Genomic DNA, 26,063 nt, shown 5'->3' with positions numbered 1-26,063 from the left:
TCAGTTGTGTGTCCAACTCTTTGCGATCCCTTGGACTATAGCTTGCCAGTCTCCTCTGTCCGTGGAATTCTCCAGGCAATAACACTGGAGTGGGTAACCATTCCCTTGTCCAGGAGATCTTCCCAACCAAGGGATCTAACCTGGGTTTTCCGCATTGCAGGCAGATTCTTTACCATCTGAGCCACCAGGGAAGCCCTATAATGTATACGTGTGTCTATAAATATGTGTGTGTTGTTTTCAATTATGGTGGTAGTCAAAATGATTAAAATGATTAAAAAGGGAGATTTACCAACTGCGGCATTTTTTTCTAACTACCCATTTCTACTACTCATAAGTAGGGAGAACACATAATTCATCATCCAAAGAGAACACTTCAGATAGTGAAACTGGGAGCTAAAAATAATTAACAATCATTAATCAATCAACAAGCATTTACCAGGACTGTCTGGGAAAACCAAAATGTATGGTCATTCTACTCATAAATCTGTAGACTGTCTTCCATGGGGCTAGCTCGGGGTATAAAAAGGGAAATTACTTTCAAAGCTTGCCAAGTTCTTCATCATCTGGCTGGCAAATATATGGAGAATAGATTTGAGTAAAAACCTGGAAAGACAAATACAGCCAAATTTAAATGAGTAGGCAAGGGGATTAGCATTTGAATTTATCTGCTTTTCCAATCAGTGTAAGAAATTTTTCCTTCTCCAAGCACAAAAGCAGAAGTACCTCTCACTGGTGCCATGATTATGATGATGCTGTGATGTCCTTCAAATTTTCTGACTAGTCCCAGGTCCACGTAGAACAAACCAAAATGAAAATTTTTAGCAAAAACTACAGTGGTAGCTGCTATATTTTGGGTGACTTTCTGAGTAAGGATGTTTCTACTTTACATGAGTCACAGAGTGGAATGAGCAAAATAAAACCACATGCAAATCTATCTGAATTTAGAAGGGATAATCCATAGGACCTCAAATATGTGGGTGAGTTAGAGACTTAGCTCCCTGACCTTCATATGCTTTGAAAACCTACTCTACCTAAGCTTTCCAGGTGCAGCAACTGTACTTAAGGATGACATCCTCAAATTCAGTCTGCTGGACTCTAGGGTGGCCCCTGACCAACTATGCAGGAGCAGAGAGCTTGTGCCAATGAAGACAGGACCCACCTGGCAGCCAGGCCCTCTCAACCCTCAGAGCCACAAGCAGTCCTTCACAAACTTCTCTCCATTCTATAGTGATGCTCGTGAGGGAGGCAGATAGGAAGAAGAAGAGGCACATAGAATGTCCTGACCTTGTTTGATTCTTTGCTCATTGAGGGAAGGAGGAAGGGACAGATATTTTTCATTTGAAAGACACATCAAAGATATTGCCTGGATGGTTCCTTATTGCCAGAAAGCTTAAAATTGCGGGGGCGGGGGGGATTCAGAATAAATTCCTTATTTTACTACCTTTCCTTTTATCTTTAAAAATTCTTAGTTCCCAAGGAAACATTTTGGTTGCTGATGTTTAATGAATCCTAAGAAGGATACGTAGCTGTTAAATATCAACCATTTATGCAAGAAGATGCTCTCCCATGTGCTAAAGGCTTTGTGCACCCTCAAATATTTCACCACTGCTTACAGAAAAGCATGCTATCTCTTCACCACTAAGAAGTCAAGGCAAAATTGTTTGACATTTGTGCTAGACCCCATTTGATAAAACAATGACAGGTGCCCAGAGCAAACATTGCCTAAAGTAAATCTAAGGAGTGAAGCCTCAATCATTAAAAACAGTATTCTAAGTGCTCACAGAGCATTAGTCCTCTAAGATGCTTCCATAGCCTGAGAAATTCTGCTCACCGAAACTGCCTCTGAGAGATTCAGAATGCAGATCATATATTAAATGCTCTGAGAAATCCTACAATTAAAAGAAATCTGTCTGCAATTAATCAAGCATTTCCCAAAGTTATTTTATCCTTGAACTCTTGTTTTACATATTGTCTGTCAATTTCCCAGAAGATATTCTGGGAAATGTTTTAAGGGGAAAAAAGAATGAAGGAGCATGGAAGGATGATCTGAGAAGCATTTTCTTTGATAACACAACTGCACACCTCGACAAATGGCTTGCCAATGGAGCTGGCGTGATTTTGACCTGCGCATTCAGCCCCTCAGCCAAGCAACTTCACTGTGTATAGAGACCCTACTTGATCCTAGACTAATCAGTGACACATTCCTGGTCTTACCCATCATCAAACACTTGGAGATTAGGAGAGCCCATCCCAGTGAAACCCTCACCCCTCCCCAGATTTGCAATGATTTTGTCAGGATGCGGGAACACTGAAGTATAAAGGAAAATCTAAGCTTATATTAAGACTGGTGTGAACATTACGATTTCCTGGATGTACTCCTAAAGTACCCACATTAGATGAGGTTTGATCAATGCTTCCCACATCCTTTTCACCCTCATGTATGCTGGAACTCTGTAGACTTCTAATACACATATACCCACCCTCACAGCACAGAATTCTAGCTCAGGACCTAGACAGTGACCTTTGCCTTGGCCGTGTGATCTACACACGCTGTCAGGGGTTTCCTTCTCAAAGTATGAAATGTGTTGCTCATGGGTGACTGAAAATCCCTTTTCTCCAGCTGCTTGCCTCTCTAGGACCAGTACGTTGATAGTTTCAAAGGATCGGTCCCAGAAGTGGTAGAGAATATGAAGAAACAACGCATGCGGCATAAGGAATTCAGTCTGCTAGTTACAATCTTGGAGCACACTCTCTCTGTCCTACCTACAGGATTAATTTGCCCTTCTGTTATTATTATTTGTTCTAGGAGGTTTTCCTTTTACTAGAACATCTGGCACTATAGCTTCATACCCTGGGGTTTCCTGGAAACACTCTCAGGGAGGAGTCTAAACCTTTGCTACCAAAACTGGCCTGGATGTGAAATGCTGTGAGTTGTAATCTCAGCCCACGTCACATTCTCTCCCTTGTTTCCTTTGGAAAACATCATTGTAATCAGCCCCGCTGTTTTTCAGTGAGAGGCACTGGCACCAAGCCCAGAAGTGGCTGCACAGGTCTTGTCCTGCCAGGGAGTGGAGGTAGCACAGGGCTGATATGAAGTCTTTGGGTGGCTCCCCCCATGCAGCACTGTCTGATGTCCTGGGTGAAGTCAGAGTGCGCCAAGCAGGGGAGTGGGGTAGGTAGGCACATGGCTCACACTCTGGTCCTGGTCACAGTGTTACTCACGTGGTTTAATCACAGGTGAAAAAGCCCCCTTGGCCCACTGATGCCCTCAGGGGAGCCACAAGGCCCCTTTAAGCTCTGAAAGAAGCTGAGCAAATGAAGAATGTTAACCGGAAAGCTCTGGAAGGGACCGCTCCTGCCTTTCCCCTGTCACTCTCCTTTCTGTCCCTGCCTTGACTGCTTTTTTCTTGTTGTGTTCTTGCTGTTTGTCTGCAGAACTTCTCTTCCCCGTCATCATTGCAGTCTCACTCCTCGTCCTTGAGATTGCAGCTTAAATGTCACCTCCAAGAAGCCTTCTCTGACCTCCCAGGTTAAAGTGGTTACCTAGGGACTCCACCCATTCCAGTCCATTTTAGTTCGCTGATTCCTGGAATGTCGACCTTCACTCTTGCCATCTCCTGTTTGACCACTTCCAATTTGCCTTGATTCATGGACCTAACCTTCCAGGTTCCTATGCAATATTGCTCTTTATAGCATCGGACCTTGCTTCTATCACCAGTCACATCCACAGCTGGGTATTCTTTTTGCTTTGGCTCCATCCCTTCATTCTTTCTGGAGTTATTTCTCCACTGATCTCCAATAGCATATTGGGCACTTACCGACCTGGGGAGTTCCTCTTTCAGTATCCTATCATTTTGCCTGTTCATACTGTTCATGGGGTTCTCAAGGCAAGAATACTGAAGTGGCTTGCCATTCCCTTCTCCAGTGGACCACATTCTGTCAGACCTCTCCACCATGACCCATCCATCTTGGGTGGCCCCACATGGCATGGCTTAGTTTCATTAAGTTAGACAAGGCTGTGGTCCGTGTGATCAGATTGGCTAGTTTTCTGTGATTATGGTTTCAGTGTGTCTGCCCTCTAATGCCCTCTCTCAACACCTACCGTCTTACTTGGGTTTCTCTTACCTTGGTTGTGGGGTATCTCTTCACGGCTGCTCCAGTAAAGTGCAGCCACTGTTCCTTACCAGACCACCTGACCTGCCTCTTGAGAAACCTATTGAGAAACCTATTGTTCAGGAAGCAACAGTTAGAACTGGACATGGAACAACAGACTGGCTCCAAATAGGAAAAGGTGTACATCAAGGCTGTATATTGTCACCCTGCTTATTTAACTTATATGTAGAGTACATCATGAGAAACACTGGGCTGGAAGAAGCACAAGCTGGAATCAAGATTTCTGGGAGAAATATCAATAACCTCAGATATGCAGATGACACCACCTTTATGGCAGAAAGTGAAGAGGAACTAAAGAGCCTCTTGATGAAAGTGAAAGAGGAGAGTGAAAAAGTTGGCTTAAAGCTCAACATTCAGAAAACTAAGATCATGTCATCTGGTCCCATCATGGTCCCTATTCATGGCAAATAGATGGGGAAACAGTGGAAACAGTGTCAGACTTTATTTTTCTGGGCTCCAAAATCACTGCAGATGGTGACTGCAGCCATGAAATTAAAAGATGCTTACTCCTTGGAAGGAAAGTTATGACCAACCTAGATAGCATATTCGAAAGCACAGACATTAGTTTGTCCACAAAGGTCCATCTAGTCAAGGCTATCGTTTTTCCAGTGGTCATGTATGGATGTGAGAGTTGGACTGTGGAGAAAGCTGAGCACCAAAGAATTGATGCTTTGAACTGTGGTGTTGGAAAAGACTCTTGAGAGTCCCTAGGACTTCAAGGAGATCCAACCAGTCCATTCTAAAGGAGATCAATCCTGGGTGTTCATTGGAAGGACTGGTGCTAAAGCTGAAACTCCAATACTTTGGCCACCTCATGTGAAGAGTTGACTCATAGGAAAAGACCCTGATGCTGGGAGGGATTGGGGGCAGGAGGAGAAGGGGATGACAGAGGATAGGATGGCTGGATGGCATCACTGACTCAATGGACGTGAGTCTGAGTGAACTCCGGGAGCTGGTGATGGACAGGGAGGCCTGGTGTGCTGCAATTCATGGGGTCTCAGAGAGTCGGACACAACTGAGTGACTGAACTGACTGACTGAGGGACTTCACCACATCTGCCTATTTCAATCACTACCTGAGAGTCTGTTAATACATTTGCTTCTTGAATTTTCACGTGACTTGATCTGCTAGAAGAGGAGCAGGGACACTGCCTACCCAGTTCACCTAGAACAGGTGCTTGGTGTGCAGTGAATGCTGAACACACAAGTATTGAAAACATGGGGTTTGTGCACTGGCCCCACTACTTACTAGTCAGTTGGCCTTGGGAAAGTTATTTAACTTCTCTATGCTTTGGTTTCTCATCACGAAAATGTGAATAATTATAGTTCTTAATTTCTGAGAATTAGACAGGACCATCCTTGCCTAGCCCTTCACAGAGTGCCTGGGAAAAAGCAGGACTCAGCAAACACCAGCTATTATCTCTATCAACACGTTAACCTATAAGCACTTGGTCACTTCCCAATATTCACTAGTTTCTCAGCTTGGCTGGGTCCTAAAAGAATGGACCAGCTCATGAAACCAGGCCAGAAAGTAGTGCCTCCTCTTCGTCAAGTAAGAAGTACTCCTTTTAGAAGGGTCCTTTCTTTCCCCCTTCCCTTTCTCCTCCTGTCCCTACCAACCCCACAGGACTCAACTTGGCCCTGTACTTGTCACAGAGCATAGGGACCAGAGGTCAGAGTGATGCTCCATAGACAGGACAGCCTAGTGCCCCAACCAGGCTGTTCCACCATCTTGCCTGAGGCTAGGGTCAAGTGGCAGCTCCCTGCTATCTGTGCCACCTAAAAATAGGCAGGAAAAATGTCCAAGAAGTCACATAATTCGATTTTAGGTATGACAAGAAGAGGAGAAAGGCTAATTTCCTTTGACTGTGCCCACAGTTCAGTATGGACTCAAGCCTATGAAACAGTACAGTGTCAACTCAGAGTTAATACTCTGTGCACCAGGGAACAAAGCCAGTGGGCCCCCTACTTGGCATTTCCTGAGAGATAGTTTCTCTAGGCACCAAAGGGAATGAGGGACACCAGTCTTCACAAGGAAAAGAAACTGTGTGCCCCTCCAGACCAGAGATTACCTCGGTCATACCCTCTCCTCCCATCCACCCCAGCTGAGAGAGCACCAGAGCACCACAAGTCCCTCTCCTTTCCAAAGCAGCCAGCTGCTTGGAACCTCCCACCAAGACTCAGCTGATCCTCTTAGCTGATCCAGACACCACCTGGTATTTCAATACACACAGTGGGGGTTGTTCCGGTGGCCCCTGTGGCCAACACTTGTCCTGTGTCACTGCCAGGGAAGGGCAAATGCTGTTTCGTAATAATATTGACTCTGCAGGTCAATCTGTTTCCCCATCAAGTTGCTATTCTTACTTCGTCTACCTTGTGGCACTGTACTCTCCCACCGCAGAGAAGTTCAGCCCCCAGCTGGACAGACATGTATCTGTCTACCAACAGCAGAGAGAGGAGAAGGCTCTGGACCTCAGCAAGTGCTCACAGGTCAGCACATGTGACCCTGTGAGCCCTCCACAGTGGTTCTAACCACCTCCTCCATCTTTCAGACACTCTATCTCTGGCAGGAAAAGACTAGACATTTGTCAAGTCTAATTTGGGTTTCCTTATGAGGCTGAGACCAGGATTTGAATTCAAGTGTTTATTTGGAGATGACCAGCACACAGCGGGGGCTTCCCCGGGGGCTCAGTGGTAAGAATTCACCTGTCAGTGCAGGAGATGTGGGTTCAATTCCTGAGTCAGGAAGATCCCCTGGAGAAGGGAATGGAAACCCACTTCAGCATTCTTGCCAGGGAAATGAACAGAGGAACCTACTCCATGGGGCCACAAAAAGTCAGACGTGGCTAAGTGGCTGAACAGCCAGCCACAAGCATACACTGTGACAGAGCTGGAAATTGAAACCAGCAGGCAGTAAGCCAGTTAAGGGGCATCACTGAGAAATTTATGACTGCACATAGCTGAGGCTCCACCCCACAGGGACCATCTTCAAGACTATGTAGAAACCACCTCAAAATTGGTCATTGTAAGCAAGGAAGCTAGGGGAGTCACCCACCAACTCCTGTCCCTCATTGGCTGAGGGTTGTTCCTGGAGTGTTAATTCCTCAGCATTTCAAGTCTTCCCCCAGAAAGCACTACCAGAGAATGTTCTCTGGCAGAAAGCCCAGACGCCACAGGCCTGCACAGGATCTTTCCGTGGGCAATGTTCAGGGTGGGGAAAGGAGGTTTGGGCCCAGCCGAACAATTCCTGCTCCATCAAGCTTTCTAATGACCAATAATGGGCTTCTTAGAACAATGCCCCGTGGGTAGAGGCATTTGAAGCAGGGCAAAGGCTAATAGAGTTCTACCAAGAGAACGCACTGGTCATAGCAAACACCCTCTTCCAACAACACAAGAGAAGACTCTACACATGGACATCACCAGATGGTCAACACTGAAAACAGATTGATTATATTCTTCGCAGCCAAAGATGGAGAAGCTCTATACAGTCAGCAAAAACAAGACCGGGAGCTGACTGTGGCTCAGATCATGAACTCCTTATTGCCAAATTCAGACTTAAATTGAAGAAAGTAGGGAAGACCACTAGACCATTCAGGTATGACCTAAGTCAAATCCCTTATGATTATACACTGGAAGTGAGAAATAGATTTAAGGGACTAGATCTGATAGACAGAGTACCTGATGAACTATGGACGGAGGTTCGTGATATTGTACAGGAGACAGGAATCAAGACCATCCCCAAGAAAAAGAAATGCAAAAAAAGCAAAGTGGCTGTCTGAGGAGGCCTTACAAATAGCTGTGAAAAGAAGAGAAGTGAAAAGCAAAGGAGAAAAGGAAAGATACACCCATTTGAATGCAGAGTTCCAAAGAATAGCAAGGAGAGATAAGAAAGCCTTCCTCAGTGATCAGTGCAAAGAAATAGAGGAAAACAATAGAATGAGAACAACTAGAGATCTCTTCAAGAAAATCAGAGATAACAAGGGAACATTTCATGCAAAGATGGGCACAATAAAGGACAGAAATGTTATGGACCTAACAGAAGCAGAAGATTTTAAGAAGATGTGACAAGAATACACAGAGGAACTGTACAAAAAAGATCTTCATGACCCAAATAATCACAATGGTGGGATCATTCACCTAGAGCCAGACATCCTGGTGTGCAAAGTCAAGTGGGCCTTAGGAAGCATCACAATGAACAAAGCTAGAAGAGATGATGGAATTCCAGTTGAGCTATTTCAAATCCTAAAAGATGATGCTGTGAAAGTGTTGCACTCAATATGTCAGAAAATTTGGAAAACTCAGCAGTGGCCTCAGGACTGGAAAAGGTCAGTTTTCATTCCAGTTCCAAAGAAAGGCAATGCCAAAGAATACTCAAACTACCGCACAATTGTACTCATCTCACACGCTAGTAAAGTAATGCTCAAAATTCTCCAAGCCAGGCTTCAGCAATATGTGAACCATGAATTTCCACATGTTCAAGCTGGTTTTAGAAAAGGCAGAGGAACCAGAGAGCAAATTGCCAACATCCACTGGATCATTGAAAAAGCAAGAGAGTTCCAGAAAAACATCTATTTCTGCTTTACTGACTATGCCAAAGCCTTTGACTATGTGGATCACAATAAACTGTGGAAAATTCTGAAAGAGATGGGAATATCAGACCACCTGACCTGCCTCCTGAGAAACCTGTATACAGGTCAGGAAGCAACAGTTAGAACAACAGACTGGTTCCAAATAGGAAAAGGAGTACATCAAGCCTGTATATTGTCACCCTGCTTATTTAACTTATATGCAGAGTACATCATGAGAAACACTGGGCTGGATGGAGCACAAGCTGGAATCAAGATTGCCGGGAGAAATATCAATAACCTCAGATATACAGATGACACCACCCTTATGGCAGAAAGTGAAGAGGAACTAAAAAGCCTCTTGATGAAGGTGAAAGAGGGAGTGAAAAAGTTGGCTTAAAGCTCAACATTCATAAAACGAAGATCATGGCATCTGGTCCCATCACTTTCATGGAAAATTGATGGGGAAACTGGCTGACTTTATTTTTCTGGGCTCCAAAATCACTGCTGATGGTGACTGCAGCCATGAAATTAAAAGACACTTACTCCTTGGAAGGAAAGTTATGACCAACCTAGATAGCATATTCAAAAGCAGAGACATTACTTTGTCCACAAAGGTCTAGTCAAGACTACAGTTTTTCCAGTGGTCATGTATGGATGTGAGAGTTGGACTATAAAGAAAGCTGAGCACCAAAGAATTGATGCTTTTAAACTGTGGTGTTGGAGAAGACTCTTGAGAGTCCCTTGGACTGCAAGGAGATCCAACCAGTCCATCCTAAATGAGATCAGTCCTGGGTGTTCATTGGAAGGACTGATGTTGAAGCTCAAACTCCAATACTTTGGCCACCTGATGCGAACAGCCAACTCATTTGAAAAAACCCTGATGCTCAGAAAGACTGAGAGCAGGAGGAGAAGGGGACGACAGAGGATGAGATGGTTAGATGGCATCACCAACTCAATGGACATGGGTTTGGGTGGACTCCGGGAGTTGGTGATGGACAGGGAGGCCTGGCGTGCTGCGGTTCATGGGGTTGCAAGGAGTCGGAGACTGAGTGACTGAACTGAACTGGATTTCAAATTTCTCATCACTTCCTATAAATCCTTTCAATAATCCTTAAATAGTCATAGTTATAGAAATCAGACTCTTTATGATATCTTTGAAAAAATAATTAATAGACATGAAGTAAAGTTGTTCAAACAAGTGGCCCAAGATCCATTCTCCCTGGACTCACATCAGGTCCACAGCGCTCTGAGTAGATATTTTGCTGTGGACACTTTGGAAGGAGGTCAGACCTCATCAGTTTTCCATGGAGACCAAGCAGGAAAAAAGATACAGGAGCCTGCTTCGTAAAGCTTTGAAGTTCAGATTAAAAGCTCAGCAGGGAGGCACACACCCTTCTCCCAACTATAGGGCAAAGTGAGCTCAGGAACTAGTGGAATAAACTGGCTCTTAATGAGAAAAAAATAATCTCTCCTCCCAAGTACCTCTCCACCCACCCATCTGGACATGCCCACTCTCATAAGCCCTGGGCAGGAACAGGCTTACTTTGAACAATAGAAATCATATCAGGGGAAATTTTCCTGGAATTCAGCCATGGAAAAATTCACCCAACTACTATGTGATACCTTGATCCATGGAGCTCCCACCCACCTCAGGCACTCTGTAACTCCTATAAAGTCTTTGGGGAACATCCTGCTTTAGCTAAATACCATGTTTTCTCTGCCGACAAAGAAGAATTTTCCACAGGCATTGCTGACTCTGTTACATTCTCAAAAGTGGCAGGTGACTCAGCAGGGAAGGTTCCAAAAGAAAAGGAACAATCTCCTTATTCCTATGCTATAGCCCAAACTGAGGGTCAACTCTTTATCAAAGAGATACAGGAAGTCAAGGAATTTTCTGCAGTTTAGCCTGGAACAAAATTACTTACCATCAGCTCACCCAGGTGATGATAAGAGGGTCACAAGATGCACACCTAGGAAGTCAAGAGTCTTGTGTTCTGGTGACTCTTACTAACCAATTTTATGGCTTCAGATGAATCATTTGACCCTATCAAGACCTGTAAAATGATAGATAAGTCAGAGATGGCAAATAGAGTCAGCTGCTAGAACAATGCCCCTGCACCTAGAATAGAGACTTGGCAACCGATTGTCACCTGCTAAATTATGTCTGCTTTTTTGTAAAATGAGAACAAGTGAAGTGAGTCACTTTCCTGCTGCATATGCAAAGCATGGAGGCATAGATGTTCCCTCTGGCCAAAAAGTTAGTTTTCAATACATTCATCTACTGTTTATTATCTCTCAAGGCTTGAACTTGGAGACATAAATCTTCAGAAATCTCTAGGCATGAAAAGATGAGGTCTGAATTCATAGCAAGTAGCTCTAGTTGTTGGGGGTTAGTGGGCCAACAATACTTTATTTGTCCCAACAGCTTCTAGGAGGCCTTAATTGTTATTCAGGCTGGCTTCAATTAAAACCCCCAGGGCAGTAAATAACTACATCAGTGGATTTAACAGGAGCCTATTGGGCTTCCCCGATGGCTCAGATGGTAAAGAACCTGCCTTCCAATGCAGGAGACCAGGGTTTGATTCCTGGGTGGGAAAGGTCCCCTGGAGAAGGAAATGCAGCTCACTCCAGTATTCTTGCTGGAGAATTCTATGGACAGAGGAGCCTGATGGGCTACAGTCATGGGGTCGCAAAGAGTCAGACATGACTCTTTAGGAATCAAAGAATCAGAGAGGTTGCTATAGAAGGAAGGGGGATGGTTTCATCTAAGGGCTCCCCCAGTGCTGAAAGAACTGCTCCTTCAGTTTAGTTTCCCCACCCAGTGCTCCCACATCCTCTGAGAACTGTCCGCCTGGGGGAGCAGAGACCGAATGCAATTATTGGCGCCCTATTGACACAATAGTGTCATGCTTTTTTACTAGCCCAACTTCCCTCTGGAAAGGAAATGTGAGACAAAATGCTAACTTGCCCAATCCAAGTAAAGACACTGTTGGCAAAAGAAAGCTCTTTGTCAGCACCAGGCTGACCACAGAATTGTTCTTGTCTATGGCAGACAGAGCCTGCTGCATACCAAAGAATTTGCTCCTCCCTGTAGTGTAGACTTGTTCCTAGGAAGTGGCTGTCTAGCTGGAGACAACCTGGTGATCTAAAAATCAAAGAGCTCGGCATAAGTGCAGAGGGTTTTCAGTTAATAGTCGCCCAGTTCAAGAAACTCATCCTCTTGCCAAAGGGGGCCAATCAAGAACATGAGAGGGATGGATGTGGTTCAAAAGCAGATGTGCTTCTCTACTTGTTCTTCCCTTATTTACTGGCCTGGTATCAATGGTAAGGCCATGTTCAGTTCAGTTCAGTTCAGTCACTCAGTCATGTCCAACTCTTTGCGACCCCATGAATTGCAGCACACCAGGCCTCCCTATCCATCACCAACTTCTGGAGTTCACTCAAACTCACGTCCATTGAGTCAGTGATGCCATCCAGCCATCTCATCCTCTGTCATCCCCTTCTCCTCCTGCCCCCAATCCCTCCCAGCATCAGAGTCTTTTCCAATGAGTCAATTCTTCGCATGAGGTGGCCAAAGTATTGGAGTTTCAGCTTTAGCATCATTCCTTCCAAAGAACACCCAGGACTGATCTCCTTTAGAATGGACTGGTTGGATCTCCTTGCAGTCCAAGGGACTCTCAAGAGTCTTCTCCAACACCACAGTTTAAAAGCATCAATTCTTCGGCGCTCAGCTTTCTTCACAGTCCAACTCTCACATCCGTACATGACCGCTGGAAAAACCATGTTAGGACCCATATAATGAAGATTACCAGAGCTTCTGTCAACCTGGATCTCTAAATGCCTACAGGAGATAGAGCCACCCCACTTTTAGCCAATCAGAGGGAAGTCCTAAGAAATAAAATGTTTGCATTAAATGGCTAGTTTGTTATAGCAGCTAGATTACCCTAACTAACCCACTATTCTTGACCAGAAGAGCATGAACTCATTCAGTATACTCATGGCAAACAACAGCACACTTTCCTCCCCAACTAACATTCCATCCTAAAAACTCTAAAGAGCCCCAGAATTCAAGATTATTTCCATAATAAGCTTGATCAATATGTGCTTTTGCTTCCAGGAATGCATTCTATCTAACCTGTCACCCAAACTGAGATGGGTCAGCCCTCCAGAGGAGCGGAGACTTCATTAGTTTAGGTTTACAAAGCTTCTGTTTGTAAGGATGCCAACTTGCCAGACATCTTTGCTTTTCTCCTTAACATGCATCCTATAATCCTTTGACCTTAGCTGTGTGACTCTGACCTTGTCAAATCTGCACACACATCAGGCTGTAAGAGATAGTGTCTGAGTCTTTCCGAGTGGCCTCAATGTGCTGACAACTTCACACATGGTCAAAATTCCCTCTCCCGAAGAGGCTTACCTTGGACTCACAGCCACCCCTCCACTACTCTCCAATAAATCCCTGTGCAGATCCCCAGCCCTAGCTGCAAGCTCACAGTTTGGTATCATCTATGCTGAGTTCTCAAGAGGCAAAAGGGCCAACAGAGGTATCAAGCTTTGAAAATTCACACCAGGAAACCCCTTCCTCCCTGAGCAGTCATGCTAGAAGCTACCTATAAACTCTGCTGAGTCTTGATGGTGTAACTATCCTGTAAAGACAATAATATGCCAGAACCCATTCCCTCATCTTGAGATAACTGACTGGGTGCATCTCTTCCCAACTCCATATTCAGTGATATCACACCGATGGCTTTAAGTCAGCCCTGGGGAAAGCACACCATGGATGTTAGCACACACCACATTTCAGGGCTTTTTATGTCCCAGAGGACAATTATTAAACATTTGCAGAACTGCCCAGCCAACAAAGAATCAGTGGAATGAGTTCTGTCTGGCCACCCCCTTCTTTCTCGGAAAGGACACAGACAGAGCACCCGTCTCCAGAGCAGTGACAAGGCCCTGGTGGCTGTGCTCAGTGACATTTGCAGGGCCTTTGTTCTGGATCTGATGAGAAAGGAGGCTAAGGGACGGTGACCTCCCATGGCAAATCGTGGACAGAACAATGCTGAACCAGTGCAGACAAAGGGGCTTCAGGAGGCAGACTGGTCATTCTGGATGCTACAAAATGGATCCTATCTCAGTAATCAGATTCTAATTACTCACTCTGCCACTCACCTGGCCACTCTGCAGCTCTGCTGAAGGAGGAGGAGGAGAGAAGAGGACCAAGCTCATTGTCAAACTGTCAAGCCCAGGGCTGGGCATTTCATGTGGGTTAATGAAGTTGACCTTCACATGGTCCCACGTCTTAAAGTTAGAATACCCATTTTTTCAAAGCAGGGAAATGAGGCGTCAGGAGGTCAGAACAGTAACCTGCCCAGGGGCACACGGTGGTAAGGAGCCTGGCTACAGATCTGGGTGTGTCTGACTCCGGTGCCTACATTACTTCCATCACACCACACTGCCCGCGAGCCTTGTTTTATTTATCTGTGGAACCACAGGAAAAGAAATACTCACCGTGCCTCAGGGGAAATTAATGACAGATCTGTATTTTTTATTAACAACTTTGTTAAGATATAATTCACATACCATAAAATTCTCCCCTTTAAAGTGTACAATTCGGTGGTTTTTAAGATCTTCAGAGTTGTACAACCATTGCTATTATCTAATTCGAGAGTATTTTTGTTACTCCAAAAAGGAAACCCCACACCCATGAGCAGTCACTCCCTCTTCCCTCTCTGCAGCCCCTGGCAATCACTAATCTGCTTTCTCTGTGTGTGGACCTGCCCCGCTCTGGACATTCATATGAATGGAATCACACCATATGTGGCCTTTGGCATCTGGCTTCCTTCATTTAGCATAATATTGACAGATCTGTTTTTTAAAGTTCATGGAGGCTACAGATGCAATCCACCAAGTTGAAAGGCAAACATATGCAGCTGTTTTCAAATACCAATAAGAACAGAAGCAAGGCAATGAATGTGAAGTATTGGCATCAATGTGTTTTTTAATTCAATTGTATAGCATTAATTGACTGTCTAGTTTATGCCAGGCACAACACAGACACAACCCCTGCCCTCAGAGAGCTTACATTAATGGTGGGGAGAAACAGACCCAAAAGTAAATAAATAAACACAATAAAATTAGAAATATTAGACTATTTCAATTGTGCGTACAGAAAAGAACAGATTTGGAGGAGGCCTTCTTAATGGCCTCCAGAGTACGTTATATGTTTCTTCATTTATCACTTCTCTCTTTCTCTCCCTCTCTCCTTCCCTCACTAAATGCCCAGCTGTGACCCAGATGCTGTTCTAATGCCCTCTGTGTGACCACATACCCAACAGCAGAGTATTCCCAACTGCCATGCCACTGTCCACCTCTGAAGGTCAGTGGGCATCCTTCCCACCATGGACAAGAGACCTTCAGGCAGCCACCTTCACTTATGCTACGAGAGGTCCATCTTCTCCTGGGCCAGGCTCGCTTCCTCTCTGAAGTCCTGAGGTCAGGAGAGAGGGGAGAAGTTCCTTCTTCCTCATCTCTTCCTGCCAGAACAGCCCTGGAAACACCATCGCTCCTAGCTCCATCCTCCCCAGGCCTCCTCACCCTGCCCGGCATACATGCATCTATCAGTGACCTGCATGGGTTCTTGCCAAATATCTCCAGGCATAACATTTGCCTCAGTCTAAAGCTTTCTGGAGCCTGGTGAGGTTCCCCTCACCTCCACAGCCTACCATTTAACAAATTACTATCTACTTCAGGTCTCCTGCCACTACTGAAGCTGTCTCTAAAATACTAAACACTTTCCTTAAGCCCGCCTTTATTCTTATAACTAGAAACATTGCAACTTTTCTTCCCAGGTAACTTCACCATCTCAAATACCAACAAGAGTTATTAGGCCATAAGAATCTACACTTGAGTGTAGGTGGAGCCTAAAGAAATCCTAGTTTTCTTCCACAAGGAATATATTGCTTTTTCTACCACATACATACTGCTATATATATAGTTAATCATGGTTTCCAAATAGCTTTTCTTATCATAGAAGTGCTTCGGATCATTAGAGAGAAGATAGAAAATATTGATGAGAAAAGCTGAGACTCCTTTTCTAGTGGTCAGGTTCTAAGAGGGCCCAGAGCTCCTTCCTCCTGGCAGTCACATCTTTTGAAATTCCCTCCATGACTATGGGCTGAACCTAGAGAATCACTTCTATAGAGCAGAATACAGAAAAAGTCATGGATATCACTTCCCAGATTAGATGTGCAGAAAAGAGTTAATACAGCTGGCCTGAGACTGTCATCCTTAGAAAGGGCTGCTTGCAAGTCTGGCCCTTGGCCAGCATCTGGGAGCCTGGCTTTCAGGAGGAAAGGTTCCTACTATTCCCTGATAAGAAGGGCTCACTGTGACTAAACTGTTTGTGCAAGCAATATTTTTATGCTAAGCATCAGCCTCCCTTCCAAGATTCTGGACTCTTGATATCAGCCTGGCAGAGGGCGGCTACTTGACTAGCCTTCAGTAAAAACTCAGAGCATTGAGACTTTACTGAACGTCTCTCACAGACAGCATTTCATACTCACTGTCACAGCTGACTACTGGGGGAATTCAGGGTGTCCTGCATGCCTCCACTGGAAGAAGACTCTTGAAAATGAGAACGTGTGCCTAGTTTCCTCCAGACTTCATGCACATTTTCCCTTTGTTGATCTTGCTTTGTAGCCTTTCACTGTAATAGTTTATGGTCTATAACTCTATAGAATACGACTACGTGCTGAGTCCTGTGAGCCCTCCTAGCCAATCATCAAACCTGGGGTGGTCCTGGAGACCCCCAAAGTAAGAGGCTACCAAAAGACTAATATTTCTTTTCCTCTCACACACACGTGTACACACACATATACATCCTTCGCTTGTTGAACCCTGAGATGACTAAGACCCAGCCACAACCTTAACTGCAGCCTTGTGAGCAACCCTGAGTCAGAGGACACCCGGTTAAGCTGCATCTAGATTCCTGACCCATAGAAACTGAGAGATAATAAATGCTTACTGCCTTAAGCTGCTAAATTTTAAGGTAATCTGTTACACAGCAATAGATGGCTAATATACCTGTCATCTAGAGGTCATTGCTGATTATATCTTGCTAAGTTGCTTCAGTCGTGTCCGACTCTGTGCGACCCCATAGACGGCAGCCCATCAGGCTCCACCATCCCTGGGATTCTCCAGGCAGGAACACTGGAGCGGGTTGCCATTTCCTTCTCCAATGCATGAAAGTGAAAAGTGAAAGTTAAGTCACTCAGTTGTGTCCAACTCTTAGCGACCCCATGGACTGCAGCCTACCAGGTTCCTCCGTCCATGGGATTTTCCAGGCAAGAGTACTGGAGTGGGGTGCCATTGCCTTCTCCGGATTATATCTTAGGGTATGTCTCTTCAAGGGGTTTAGATATATATTTTTATATATATCATATATATACATGTTATGTAGTTGAAACTGAATTTTTTTTGAAACATTCTTTGTAAAGAGCAAAGACATAGGGCAGAGGTACAATATTTCCTATTATTACTACAAGGAATGTTTGCATTACAGAATGATAACTGGTGTTCGAATTGTCTCTGTTCTGGGGAATAGGGGAATAGAGGAAAGGGTCTCTTCAATGGCCTTTTGGTCATACAATAATAAGATCTCATCCTGAAATGGGGAGGTTTCTGACACGAAGTTAAATCACTCAGCATAATAGTCTAAATGTTGTTATCCTCCGGGTAGGTGCAATTAATTTCTACAAAGTATATTTCCTATAGTTAAGGCCTCAGAGGGATTGGTAGCAAGGACTCCTGGGAGGGGAGATAAGCTTAAGGACACTCTAAAGAAGAAGTAATAGCTAGTCCTCGCAAAATGGTAACCATTAGGAAGAAAAGCAGAGAAACAATCAATAAAGGATACATGGATACACAAGTGAGACTGATCCAAGCACCAGTTTTCTGGGAGCAAACATCTAGTATTCTAAGTTTTCCTTTCTTGGCTTTGCCACTCCCATATATTATACCCAAGTGTTCAGGAAAGTTGTATTAAGCATCAAAGCTCAGTATTACTTATGTTTGAGGGAGTTAAGGGAACCAATTATTGCCCATGTTTCTGCAAATCTTCATGAGGGAAGAGATATCAGCCTGGCAAAGCTGGCTTCCAACAGACAAGGGAGTCTGCAAAGGGGTGAAGCTCCAAACTTAAGTGATGCAAGACAGAGGAGGGAATTTCCTAGAAGAGAGATCTCTTACAGTCAACTGGATGGGGGCTAGAGTCACAGGATGTAAAAGCATATGTAGCTTCTTGAGGGTAGAGAAAGTTGGAAAGTCAAAGTTATAACAGGTTGCAATCAAACTGAATACACTTTATAGCCTGCTTAAACTTCTTAGCAATGTACTGTATCCAAAACTTTGTCTACAATGCAATTTGTATGGCCTGCTAAGTACTCTGTCATATGGGGAAAACATAATTTATCTTACCAATTTTCTATTGTTTCACATGTAGGTCATTTTCAGGTTTTCATTACTATTATAAACAACACTGTAATGAACATCCCTGTACTAAATAAATCTCTGTCCATAAGTATATCTTTGCTTTTTAAGAATGCATTGTTAAAAATGGAATTGTTATATCAAAGGATACGTACATTTATAAGTTTTTGATGTATCTTTTCAAATTGTTTTCCAGAAAATTTTACCACAGCTCCCACAAAGCCATCAGAGAGAACATAGGCCTGCCAACACCTCAATTTCAGGTTCAAGCCCCCAAAAGTGTTAGAGAATAAGTAACTAAACTAACTAATAATAATTTTGTTGGTTTAAACCACTCAATTTGTGGTACTGTGTTATGGCAGTTCTAGGAAACTAACACAGACAGATTCCTAGTTAGGGATTAGTATGAGAGCTGAAGTTGTAGGAAGTGTACAGATATCCTTCAAGAAGACTCAGAGAGAAGGGAGGAAAGATCCAAATCTGCATGACAGCAAAGAGCCACATGTGATAAGCAAGCCAACAAGCCAGAGAGGGACACTGGACAAGAGATCAGGAAAAGGGAAGGAGCATTTGGTTTGAAAAGAGGACAAGGTACGCAGAGATGGAGGGGAGATTGCTGGTCTGGGTGGTGGGTGGATGGAGGGCAATGTTAAGAAATCAAAGTGGGAGAACTGTGAAGAGGATTGGGTTGTCAATAAAGACAGATGCTCTCAAAATATTGAACAAGATGCAAAATCAGAGAAACTCTTACAAGCCAAGTGACCACCACCATATCCCCCCAAAAAGAAACTTAATATCAAAAAGGTCAAGTGCCATCTCCAATATCAGTTAAAAAGTTATTGACTCCAAGATACATTAAGTGAAAACACTAAATTCCAAGTTAACATATGGAAACTCAGAATATACACCAAACTAATGTAATGATTCCCTTGGAGGTGACAGGATGGCTTTCATGTTCTACATTACATATTCTGAAATAGGTGACGTTTTTCTTCAACCACGTTCATTTTGTTACCTCCAATTTTCTCCCCAAATAAATTTTATTTCACTAGAGGTGGTAGCCCCATTTTTACTACTTTTTGGACGTGTATTCACAAGAGATGGTACATCTTTCCTGAAGTACTTCACCTCCCTAAGAGAAGGCCTCACATGCTAGGTGGCCAGGCTTGAAGAAGGAACCATGGGAAGGAGATGTTGAGTCCCCTGGTTGAGAGACAGTATAAGAAAGCAGAGCAGTGTCCCATAGAGCACAGGTTCAGGATGGAGCTTCATTTTTTTCCATTATTTTAAAAAATTGTTGTTAAGTGTTAAAATGGATATATTTTCTTTTATGATGATTTTCTAGGGGAAAATATACAAACTTCTGATCTTGCACCACCTCCTATAATGTCTGCAATATTCTTGCCAAAAATGAAAAAGCTTGATTTAATCAGAAGGAGATATCAGATAAACCCGAACTCTTGTACATTCTATAAAATAACTAGCTAGCAATCTTCAAAGGTATCAGTCGTGCAAGACAAAGACTGACTCCAGGTTCAAGGAGGCTAGGAAAATATGACAACTAAATGTGGTTTGGGATTCTGGGCTAGATGCTGGACCAGAAAAAGGACATTAATGGGACAACTGGAAAAATTCCAATGACTTGCTTTTCAATTAAATTTGAATTTAATTCTATGAAATTAACCTGTAGATTAACTAATGATATCATATTGCTGTTAATTTCCTGGTTTTGATCTTTGGGCTATGGTTTCTAAGTTACTAATATAAAAAGCTGAGAGAGGGATATAGAGAAACTTCGTAAGATTTTTTTCAACTTCTTTGTAAGTCTGAAATTACTTCAAAATTAAACAATAAAAAAAATAAAGATGTAAATATTTATCAAGTAGGGATGCCTGTTTTCCTCCACCACCCCCTTTTCTTTCTTCTTCAAGGTACCACCTCTGTCCAGCTATCCTGGCTTCTCAGAAGAAGGATAGTGTAAGGGAGGTATTGACAAAAGAAAAGAAATAGTTTTTTTTTTTTTTTTTTAGGCCAGGACATCCTCTTCTGGGGAGGAAGAAGAAGACAAGGATTTTAACATGCAGTTGCCTCCTATTAGGGGGTGAGGGAGTGAGGTGGGAACAGAGCGGTCCTCTGTGACAGAATACATCATTGGAGCTGACCAGAAAATTCCAGAGTGGTTTATTAGAATTACATTTCTGGGGAAGGTCAAAACTACAATTAAGTCAGGTATTAAGTCCAAATTTGGTATAGGCATCAATTCAAGTGATATCAGTTTGGCTTTGTGGTTTTTCTTGTTAACACCAACTCTTTCAAGAATAAACAAAGGCAAGTACAAGCTTTAGGGATACATTTACTATCAACCAAAGGCTGTGGAGAACAAGCTAGGGTGAGAGGTGCCCCCCTCTCTTCCTGGGGACATAGCCCCACAGTCCCAGCAACTCCAGTGGGCCTTCTGTCTTCAGAACTCTATAGACTACTCTGCAGGCACCAGGCTTTATAGCCCCACTTACTCCCTTTAGGGGCTCAGGTTGGCCTTTCTAAGGACTCCTTCATCATGCTGAATTTTGGTGACAGCACAGGATGGGCCTGGTGGTTCTGCCACTCAGAAAACCTCCAGCGGCTAGTTTTCCTTCTCATGCATTCCCAGCATCAAAGAAGACAGGGCTTCCCTGGTGGCTCAGACCATAAAGAATCCACCTGCAATGTGGCAGACCTGGATTCAGTGCCTGGATTGGGAAGATCCCCTGGAGAAGAGAATGGCTACCCACTCCAGTGTTCTGGCCTAGAAAATTCCGTGGACAGAAGAGCCTGGTGGGCTATAGTCCATGGGATTGCAGAGTCGGACATGACTGAGTGACTTTCACTTTCACTTTTCAAAGAAGGGAAAACGTTCCATTCCCCATGGTGAGCTATCTGCTGCCCAGCATACACATGGCCTGAGTATCAGGAAAACCACTCCTCCTCTTGCCTCCCAGTCCTCATCCCAGATAGCCTTGGGAGGGGCCACTGAGAGGGCACTGGGGGATGGCAAGCCCCATTCTGCTGCTTCTTGATAAACCTGGCACTGAGGGTCTGGCCCAAATCTTCAGGAAGCACTGCTTAGCTTCTTGTTTCAGACTTGGGCCATGGCCATCATTCAAGACCACAAGTCCTACTCTATGAATGAATGAGCTTTGGCATCACACAGAACTGGATTCCAAACCTGACTCCTCTACTTACTGTGTAAGTCACTTAACTTTTCTACCTATAAATTGTCATTCCTTCTGTTCTGGCTTCTAGGGAACCCAGAGCTAAGTCTATGATCATATCTAGGAACTCTGCCAGTGTGCGTGCATTTCTGATGACTTAATGTTGGCTTAAAGCTCAACATTCAGAAAACTAAGATCATGGCATCTGGTCCCATCACTTCATGGGAAATAGACGGGGAAACAGTGGAAACAGTGGCAGACTTTATTTTTGAGGGCTCCAAAATCACTGCAGATGGTGACTGCAGCCATGAAATTAAAAGACGCTTACTCCTTGGAAGGAAAGTTATGACCAACCTAGATAGCATATTCAAAAGCAGAGACATTGCTTTGCCAACAAAGGTCCATCTAGTCAAGGCTATCGTTTTTCCAGTGGTCATGTATGGATGTGAGTGTTGGACTGTGAAGAAAGCTGAGAGCTGAAGAATTGATGCTTTTGAACTGTGGTGTTGGAGAAGACTCTTGAGAGTCCCTTGGACTGCAAGGAGATCCAACCAGTCCATTCTGAAGGAGATCAGCCCTGGGATTTCTTCGGAAGGAATGATGCTAAAGCTGAAACTCCAATACTTTGGCCACCTCATGCAAAGAATTGACTCATTGGAAAAGACCCTGATGCTGGGAGGGATTGGGGGCAGGAGGAGAAGGGGACAACAGAGGATGAGATGGCTAGATGGCATCACCGACTCGATGGACCATGAATTTGAGTGAACTCCAGTGAGTTGGTGATGGACAGGGAGGCCTGGCATGCTGTGATTCATAAGAGTCAGACACAACTGAGCGACTGAACTGAACTGAATGTTTCTTCCATGCTTTGCCGTCATTCCTTGTCTCTGCATCAAGCTTTACTGTTTTCCTTTTGAATCCTAATCACTTTTGTTAACTACCTCCAATCCTTTAAAAAACAGCAGGGAGTGAAATAAATAAACTGAACTTCCCTGAGACTGTATTTCCTCATCTAGAAAAGATGGTGATAATAATCCCTACTTCACAGGCTCACGGTGAGGATAGGTTAAGTCAGCCCACATGATGGCCCAGCAGAGAGCTTGGAAAAGGGCAGGGAGGGTCTCACCAGGGGCTGGGCCCTCCCCACCAACCTTGCCTCCTTTCAGCCACATAGAAAGACCTTGAGCACTCAGGTTGTATTTCACAGAAAAATATTTATTGCCGATTGCTTTTGCCCAGAATAGACTGCTAGGGTGTGAGCTTGTTGGACAGTCCTGGGTTGACCATCTGCGAAAGGCCGGCATGAGCAGGAGAGGGGCAGGGGTGTAAGAGGAGAACATTAGCGCTGTGAACCCAGGGTGAGTCCCACGAGGGTGTGGGTACATTTCCCAGTATAGATCGCCCCATTTAATCATGCTGCAGAAGTAGTCACAAATCTTACTTCCTACTATTTATTGACGTGGTCCTCCACCCTGTTTTCAATACTAGTTAACCTTTTTGCCATCGGACTATGGGCACAAGGCCCAGAATTCCTTCCACAGCAGGTCACAAGGCTCTGTAAGGCCTGTTGCCCTGGAATTCTCAGAGCTAGCCCTCATGTTCTTTCTGGAAGGTGCCCTGGTGTGTGACGTGGAGGGAGGCGGTGGGGAAGAATTTCTTCTGGGTTTTGCTTATAAGCAAACTGGAGATAGGAGAGGGGTAGGAAAAAAAAAAAAAGGAGAGGGGTAGGAGGGGAGGCCTGGAGGAGACAGTGCCACATCCACTTCCGTACCTACAGGGTAGTCTGGGAGTTCATTTCCCTGGGTTCCTTTTCTCATAAAATTGCACAAAGCCTGGAATGAAAACGTTCCTCCCTCTCCAAGCTCTGAGCTGACAGGTATTGTCCTAAAACACAGTGGCCCAGACATCACCCAACCACGTCAGCCTCCCCAGCTTCAGGAAAGGCCTGAATAAACAGGTGAAGCAAGCTTCATAGGGACAGGAAAGCTTTATAGGTTTTTCATTAAGCGTGTTTAAGTGGGGTAGGATACACGTTTCTTTCATCCACAGTGGAGCTAAAAATCTCCTCCCCTGTGATGTCATCTTCTGACTCTTGTCATCCTCCAAGTACAAACTAGAGGGGACATCAGTGACTTAGGCGACAAGAAGCCGGCAAGGCCTCCAAAGATGCAATGAAGCTGCAGTGGTTTTCTCTTCAGCTGGGCTTCCTGGTAGAAAAACATTCTGCACATTTAAACACTTATCACTTAATCACATTAGCAGGTTGGGACTTTATAAAAGTGTAAGGTCACTCCTGGGCCATCCTGAACTGTCTCAACAAGGAAAATAATCAAAACATGTATTAGCCCTACAGACTGGCCGTCCAGGGTACAGCCTTATAGGAACATCCTCCCTGTAACTCATAAAGGAGAATTCTTAGACAGATGTGGGCTAAAACACCAGTGGGTGTCTTGGCGACATTATAAACTTAAGACAGGGCTCCAATGGCCTGTGAAGTCAGCAGACAGGACAAGGAGAATTACAGCCCATCATTCAAAGCCCAGCAGGTTGACCATCTGTTATTGCCCTTCGCCATAGGGAGCCCAACAGCTGAGGTTTTTTAAAATCATACTCACCTAAGCCTTCCATTCTGCACTAATTCTTTAGCACTCAGCAATTTATAAAGCCAGAAGGCAGCTTAACATCCCCATGGGCCCCACTTTCAAGTGCAAGAAACTTGAATGCCAAGAAGGGCTAGCCACTTTGCCAGGTTTCTATCACAACCTCCAAATTCTAGCTCTGTGCCTGGTGTACGGGGAGCTCTGAGTCTTTGGAGAAATCTAAGACCAATGAAAGCAAGTGAAGGGCAAGTGTACAGGACAGGAAAGACAATCTGCAAGAGAGATGCTGAATAACTGTGGAAGGAGGAAGAGACTAACTCGTCTGGTAGATGTACGGTTGCTACTGATATGGGGAAGACCTCCCAAGTGAAGGGCAAGCTTACAGGACAGGAAAGACAATCTGCAAGAGAGATGCTGAATAACTGTGGAAGGAGGAAGAGACTAACTCGTCTGGCAGATGTACGGTTGCTGCTGATATGGGGAAAACCTCCCAAGTGAAGGGCAAGCTTACAGGACAGGAAAGACAACCTGCAAGAGAGATGCTGAATAACTGTGGAAGGAAGAAGAGACTAACTCGCCTGGTAGATGTATGGTTGCTGCTGATATGGAGAAGACCTCCTTTGTGCAAGTGCTGTTAGTCCTGAGCAGGGGGCTGTTAGAGTCAGAAAGGCTTTTAAGAAAGAGACAGGCAAACACTTTCTGGAGCAGTTGAAGCTCAGACCACAGAGTCTAGAAACTGGTGCATGCCACCTTTTCAAGACTCTTAGGAGTCCACAGTTACTGATCTTAGCTTATGGTTTCCTATATAAAAACAGAACAAAGAAAACAGCCCTTAAAAAAAAACTCAGCAATAGCTTAAAGATGGAAATAACCCAGATGTTCATCAACAGAGGAATGGATAAACGAATCGTAGTATATCAGTAGAATGGAGTATTATTCAGCCATGAAAAATAATAGAGTACTACTGGGCCTTCGCTGTCAGTCCAGTGGATACAACTCTACCTTTCCATTGAAGGTGGCCTGGGCTCCATCCCTGGAGAACTAAGATTTTGCATGCCACACAATGCAGCACAGTCAAAATAAATAAAGTACTGTTATATGCTACAATATGCATAAAGCTTGAAAAAATTATGCTAAGAAACCAAACACAAAAGAGCATATATTGTATGATTCCATTTCTATGAAATATCCAGAATAGGTAAGTCCATAGAGACAGAAACACGAGATTAGTGTTGTTGCTGGGCACAGGAGATGCGGGAGGTGGGAGGGGGGCAGAGAATGGGAAGTGACTGCTTAAGGGGTATAGGGTTTCTGTCTGGGGTGATGAAAATGTTCTGTAACTAGATTGAGGTAATAGGTACACAACATCAGAAATGTATAAATGCCACAAAGTGTAAACTTTTAAATGGTTGTGTGTTATATGAATTCACCTTAATTTTTTTTTAAATGTCATAGCACCACTCCGATGATCTTCATGTTTTAGAGAGAATAGCTGCTAGAGCAGAGGAGGGAGGTGTGATGGAAGCAGGAGAAATTCAAGCATCTGATGACACTAAAAGCATCAGAGGCCACACTGGGCAGAGGGACGCTCAGTACAAATTTCACAGGCTCTGTGGTCCAGAAAAAGGCCCTGGGCATATTCAGTGAAAAGACTATTAGCAGGTCTTCCCTTGCTGGGTAAGGGCTTGAGAAAACATATTTTTGCCTAAATCCAGACCCTTTCTCGGTGACCCAGCCAAAGAAGGGGTGGCCCTGACTGTCAACACTCAGGACAGCTTTGTTAGACAGAGACCTCACTTGCATAACACCACTGAAGAAACAGGTAGACCATACAACAGGTGGGGCAGAGCCCAGATGAAGCTCCAGCCCCTTCTCAAATTCCTGACGGGGAGGAGGACATGCCACGGCCTGGACCGGGCCTCTCCCCATATTCAGAGCACACAGCTCAGCAGAACCTGACTCGCCCCACCCCACACACACCATCTCTTACAGGGTCAGGCATCTCCTCTTCCCTGTCTACCCCACGAGCCATGAGCACCCACCCCA

This window comes from Bos javanicus, chromosome 10 (genome assembly GCF_032452875.1).
Source record: "Bos javanicus breed banteng chromosome 10, ARS-OSU_banteng_1.0, whole genome shotgun sequence".
Classification (NCBI taxonomy): domain Eukaryota; kingdom Metazoa; phylum Chordata; class Mammalia; order Artiodactyla; family Bovidae; genus Bos; species Bos javanicus.
Note: the sequence above shows the minus strand (reverse complement) of the source record.